This window comes from Notechis scutatus, chromosome 1 (assembly GCF_049901735.1).
Source record: "Notechis scutatus isolate UNSWTSFEM ecotype Mainland chromosome 1, rNotScu1.2, whole genome shotgun sequence".
Taxonomy (NCBI): Eukaryota; Metazoa; Chordata; class Lepidosauria; order Squamata; family Elapidae; genus Notechis; species Notechis scutatus.
In genome coordinates, this window is record NC_142009.1 from 12,183,044 (window position 1) to 12,190,099 (window position 7,056).

Sequence of the window (7,056 nt, forward strand, 5' to 3'; positions counted from 1 at the left end):
TGTGAAATACAAACAAATATAAAGGGTTTCTTTTTTTCCCCCAGCTGTTTCTTACCGCTGCACAGCATTTCACACTTCTTGGAAAGGCTGCTATAAAAAGCCTTTGAAACTTGCAAATGTATGTAATCTTTATGAAAATTTTGCAATCTCCCACCTTTCCTACTGTTAATAAATTACCAGATTCAATTCTAGATCCAGGGCAAAGAGCTTGCAAACTGGGGGTTGAGGGTGGATGGAAAAACTGGCTGGGAACAAATCCAGTGATTTTCCATTCTGTTCATATTTGGAAAGAGGAGAATGATACTTTAGCTGTGGGGTGAGTTAGCATTTGACCTCAACAGTCAAGCCAAGCAGGCATTTTCATTTTAACCCAACCACAAAAATGTTAGTGCTTTGCAGATATAAATATTTTGTAACTGATATGTCAACCTAATATCTTCTGAATGCTATAATCTGCAAACATGAATGGCCAAGTGTGATCTTTCTAGCATTGGAAACATTTTTAATGGGTTTTTTTTCCTTTCCATTTTAAAATTTTAATTTCAGTCTCCCTCTCAAAGAAACAACTAGTCTTGGGCTACTTTTGCTGTTAAAAAACTTTCCTAGAAAAACTTGATTTCTATTAAAGGACCTGCATCCTGTTGTTCTTCCGTTATAGAAATGGAGAAGTCCTGCATTGCTACAGGTAGCCTCAATTTACACGCACAACTGGGATCAGAATTTCTGTCGCTAAGCAATGTGGTCATAAATCAGTTGCGCCTGATTTTACAAACTTTTTTGCCTTAATCATTGAGCAAATCACCGTGGTCATTCAGTGAATCACATGGTTGTTATGCGAATCTATCTTCCCCATTGACATTGCTTGTCAGAAGCATTCTGGGATTGGAAGGTTGCAAATGGCAACCTTGTGACTCCAGCACACTGCAAATATATAAATACATGCCAGTTACCAAGCGCCTGAATTTTGATCATGTGGGAACGTTGTCATGCCCCTGTCAGAATCTGATTCTGAGGGGGAGGCCTAGCAGCTGGCAGGGAGTGGGAGTGTGGCTTTGTTGGCTGTGGAAGAAACTGGGGAAGGGCAAAGTCTGGCTGGGCAGAGCAGGGAAGAGATAGAGCAAGGCAGAGGGAATTCAGAGGAAGATCCAGGCCCACCCCCTCTTCATCCTAGGGCACGCAGGGAGGAACAGAGAAGGAAGCAACATGAGTTGCATGGCTTATGGGGGAGGAAAGGGCCCTGATTCCCTTCATTAGCTGCAGCTGGGAAAACAGTGTTTAAAAAGGGAGTTTGTGTATAGCAACTTGTTGGAAACAAATTGTGTATTATTTTATTTTGTTGAGGCTTATCTGGGTTCCTGGCATCTTCCCAACTGTGTGTGTTTTGTTGGCCTTTGAAGTCTGCAATTCCTTATCCTGCCCTGTCCAGTTAGTTGTTGCAGTGTGGTTTGTGTGGATTTTTAGTTACAGTTTGTTTTTGGACTGAATTTCTTCCACTTAAAGTCTGTTATTGGAAGAATTTTTTCTCCAGATGAAGGTAACTGGATATTGGGGGCAAAGTTGGAGGTATTAAAGGGAAATTTCTGTGTTGCCTTTGTGCCACGCCCCGGGTCATCACAATTGTGAAGAGTACTGAAAATATCACATGGGTAGTAAATGATGCCAGATACATGGCACACCTGACATTACTTCTGATGAGTTGCATTGGTTACCAAGGTACCATTGATTAGAGTCCTGGTGGCCCTATGGTTAAAGAGCCTAACTATAGTCAAACCCTGCCCACAACCTGGAGTTCGATCCTGACTGGCTCAAGGTCGACTCAGCCTTCCATCCTTCCGAAGTTGATAAAATGAAGACCCAGATTGTTAGGGGCAATATACAAATCATTCTTCTACAATGTAAACTACCCAGATAGTGTTCTAAAGTGCCACGGGGCAGTATATAAGCTAAAATGCTATTGCTATCTCTATGGCCACCAGTGTGTTTCCAGGTGCAATTCAAGATCCTAGTGGTTGGCATGCACTAATTGCAGGCTAATTCTGCCAACTGCCAGCAGTTCCATTCTCACTGGCTCAAGGTTGATTCAGCCTTCCGAGGTCGGTAAAATGAGGAATCAGACTGTTGCAGCAGTACTGTGAAGCGGTATATAAGTCCAAGTGCTATTGCTATTGCTAGTAGTTACCTTTAAAGCCCTACATGGCTTTGGACTGGGGTATCTGAGCAATTGCGTTTCCCCGAGAGTTTCTATCCATACAACCAGGTTAAGTAGAATGGGGAAGCTGCAGATCCCATCAGCCAAAGAGTCTTCTAGCAGTGACCAGAAAATGAGCTTTTTCTGCAGTGACCTCTGCTCTATGGAACATCCTCCCTTTGGATATCAGAATGGCCCCCAACCCTGTTAGCTTTCCATAAGACCCTAAAAACCTGACTTTTTCTTCCCTTGCTTAGGGTACTTAATGTATTAAAGGGCCATTTCTTAACTGTATTGTTAACTGGTAAATATCTTGCTCCTAGGCATAGTTAAAATATTTTATATTTTATTGTTTAAAAATGTTTTTAGTATTTTTAATTAAATATTTTTTCTGTTTGAACTGTAAGCCATCCAGACTCATTGACTGTGATGGGCAGCTATAGGAAATAAATAAGTAAATAAATAAATATAGAAAACCATTCCTCAACTGCAAAAATATGGATTACCATCAGATGATAGCAAATAGACTCAGAAAGGCTCAGCTTTTGCAGTGGCTCAGAGTTTTGCAGCCCAGATATAGCAGCCTAAGTTACTTTACAGGCAGTCTTTAATTTATGTCTATAATTGGGACTGGATTGTTCATCACTAAGCAAAGTGGTTGTTAAATGAGTTGCGTCTAATTTTATGATTTTTTTTTTTGCTATGATCAAATCAAAATGGTCATTAAACAAATCTGGTTTGCATCACTGACTTTATTGGAAAGCTGCTGGGAAGGTCACAAATGTTGATTATGGGACTCTGCAACCATCATAAATGCTAGCTGGTTTCTAAGCACTCAAATGTTGACTGGTCATAAGTCACTTTTTCAGTACCATTGTACCTTCAAACAGTCATTAAATAAATGATTGTATGTTGAGGCCTACCAATGGGTGAAGGAGAAACAGTTCAGGCAAGACTAAGAAATCGTGGGATAAGAAAATTCTAATGCTGCTTGTGGATTTAAGCCAAGCTACAGATCTCTAGTCATTTATAAGATTCCAGACCAGGCAGTATAAGTATTACAATTGTTCCATGCTAATTATGGGACTCATCCTTGCTCCAAAATCATCCTCCACGATGCCCTGATTTTCCCAGGCTGTAAGCTTCTGTTTCTGTGAATCCTCCAACAAATCCTCAGCCTCCATCAAAACAAACAAATTCATTAACCATTCAAAGGTTTAGGCTATAGATCCAAAATACTGAGGGAGGAAGGAAGGAAGGAAGGAAGGGCTGCAGTTAGTTGTGGCTTATGCTGACATACCCTTGCCTCGTATTTCTTTAATGTTCTCTCCTTTGTTGCAGTGTGCTTATTTTAAGATTGTAAGCTCCAAGGTATGGTTTCATATAGGTCAGTTTTCTCATAATTTCATTGTCTTCCTAATGTTTCAAGTTAATTTCTGCCAACTGCTCAACTTTTCCAGCCTCTGCTTTACCAGTTCCCCTTTCAAGAACATTGACAGAAAGATATTTAGCATGTATAAGAAAGTTTTGTAATCATTTGTCTTTTAACCACATGATTACTACAGGACAGATGACTGTGGTTTCACAACATTAACAACTTCTCTTTTGATTTGAGTTGGATACTTAATGATTACTTGGTCATGCCTGTACAATTTTCTTGGAAATAATACAAATGTTTATTGCTTCTTTCTGGGACGGTAGCGTCCCATCTAATAATTTAGCTTTGGGGGAATGAGCCAAAATTGGCTAATTGCTGCTACCTTCTTCCTCCCAAGTTTAGATTAGGCAGAAATAGGTTTGTATACTTTGGGATTCAGCATATTGTGAATACCAGGTGTTGCCTTCATAAGGTCATCACATTAACTCATTATATGCTTTATTTGGCTATAGCATGTGTGGCACCTGAATTGTGTTTTCTGAATCCAGGTTTAGAAGGTTGTTTGAACACAGCCTATGTGCATTATAAACAGGAAACAGCCACCAATAGAAAAATGGATAGAAGTTGGACAGATCAGTGCAATGCAATGCAATACAATACTACAAACAGTACATGTTTTTTTTCAGTTCATGTAAACTTGAATTTCAAACAAATTAGGAAAGATTACTCCAAACACACCTTCTGGTTATCTAGTTTGCTTTCAGAATAAGTAATTTTTAGGTAATCCTCAACTTACAAGCACAATTGAGCTCAAATTTTCCATTGCTAAACAAGACAGTTGTTAAGTGAGTTTTGCCTCATTTTATGACCTTTCTTGCCACAGTTGTTAAGTGAACCACTGCAGTTATTAAGTTAGTAATATGGTTGTTAAGTAAATCTGGCTTCCCCCACTGACTTTGCTTGTTAGAAGGTAAAGTTGCAAAAGGTGATCACATGACCCTGGGACACTGCAACCATTATAAATATATTCCAGTTGCCAAGCGGCTGAATTTTGATCATGTGATCATGAGTATGCTACAGCAGCCATGTGAAAAACAGCTATAAGTCACTTTTCTCCATGCTGCTGTAATTTCAAATGTCACTGAACAAATGGTTATAAATAGAAGACTACATGTACTTGCTAATGGCAGATCATCATCAATGATATTTTTATTTCCTTTTTTGGCATAATGTGCTTGGACAACGTGACATTGACTTTTATTATCTTATGGCCAAAGCATTTTAGGGATGAGTGGGCCAATCTGTACTTGAAAGCAAAATGATGTTATTGTATGCCAATAATAACAATCAGGAAGAAAAACTCTGATTTATTTTCATGGCCGTTCAAATTCAACCAATGTGGAAGTTTTACTTATCAGTTCTCTTACTGTGCAGCAGCTCTTCCTTCAGTCTCTCAAGGTTATTCCTGTTGAGGTAATTCCTCGTTAGGAGAATGAGTGCACACAGGGAGTCGTAGTGAGAGTGATGTTGAATAACATTGAATAACAACAACACTCTCAGAATTCCTCCTCCAGTCATGTTAGTTCAGGAATTCTGGAAGTTGAAGTTCACAAGTCTTAAAGCTGTCAAGTTTGAAGACCCTTGCTCTAGTCTAGACTATCCATGATGACAGGGTGCCCACTGATGTGTGGTTTCGTGTGTCAAGCATAAATTTTTTCACACTTTTATCTCTTAGTTTTAAAATTAAGGCATGAGATTGCCAGGGTAGAATCAAAAGCACAAACTGGGTCATCCCCATCTATGCAGGGGAAAGTATATTTGAATCGCTCTTTTGAACAAATGTAAGACTGAATTTCTGATTGTTACAGTTCATTCCTAATCTTGTTAACTAAGACATTTTTCCCAGCCAGCAACCAAAGATTGAAATGTTACTCTTGTATGCAAAAAAAACGGGGTGGGGAATAACTGAATTACAGCCTCGATGGTTTTTGTTGTTTGTTGTTTAAGGAATATCAAGAGCAAAGGCATATTCTTTTTGTTGGGCCTGAAACATTGTGAGGACGTGCAACAAGTCATTCAGCTCTGAAGGACATTGTTTTCCACGTGACGCTTTCTGAGACTGACTATTGAGTGGCTGGGATGAATCATTTCCCAAGCATGCTCTTGCTGATACAGTCAAGAATTTTAATAATAACTATTCTAGTTCATTGGGGAAGGCTTTTTAGCTAATATCAGAATGAGAAATAAGTCAGTCATGCCATCAACCGTTTGTTTAGCAACTGTTCCAGAGGTGGTATTCAGCAGGTTCTGACCAGTTCTGGAGAATCGGTAGCGGAAATTTTGAGTAGTTTAGAGAACCGGCAAATACCACCTCTGACTGGCCCTGCCTCCATCTTCTCTCTGCCTCCTAAGTCCCAGCTGATCAGCTGGGTCTTCTTTTGTTGCCCTGCACAGGAGAACGGAGCTGGAAAGCAGGGAGGGAATGGAGATTTTACAGTATCCTTCTCCTGCCATGCTCACCAAGCCACGCCACGCCCACAGAACCGGTAGTAAAAAAAATTGAATCCCACCACTGGACTGTTTGAAGTTATAAAAGCATTGGAAAAAGTGACTTAAGATCAGGCCTCGAACTTACGACCATCACAGCATCCCTACGATGTGATCAAAATTCTGGCACTTGGCAACCAGCACTGTCCCAGGTTCATGAGATTATAATTTGCAATCTTCTCAGCTGGCTTCCAACAAGCAAAATCAATGGAAGAAGCTGAATTTGCTTAATGACTGCATGCTTAACAACAGTGACAAAAAGGCCATAAAATCAGGTGTAATTCACTTAGCAACTACTTTGCTTAGCAATGGAAATTCTGGTCCCAATTGTAGTCATATGTCAAGGACTACCTGCAATTAATACAAGTACTATATCAAGACAGTATTTTGGAATCAGAGTTTGATGGTTGGGGAGAGAGTAAAAACACTTAAATGGAAGCATGTGTTAATTTTATTTCTAAATACAATACAATGAGAAGCTCTGCTGGATTCAGGAGTCCAGATATCCATTCTGCAGAACCAGTTTATCTGCTTGAAAGTCAAAGTCTCATCCTGTGATAGCATCCTGCACAGTTCCTGCATAAATTTTGGCTACCTTAAGTTCTAAAAACAGCATTCCTTGTTTCTGGGATAGCTAAGGCTTATCTTCATTTCATAAGCACTTCTTACTCAATCAACATTAGTGTCAGCAAATAAACTTCACCACTGCTGTTTAAACCATTTCATATAGGCATTTTGAACACAATAGGAGCCTGAGAGATTGTAATTTGGTGCATTGTCAAAATGGTTTCCCTTGTGAAATTAGGAATGACGGAAGTTGCTTTTTAAAATGGGGCTCTTTCACAAGAATTTGCTGCGTGCTTCATTTTCAACGTCAGGCAGCTAAAGCTACATCTGCTTGCTGCAACTTTCTCAACGGCTGGGAGTTCATATTTGGAGTACT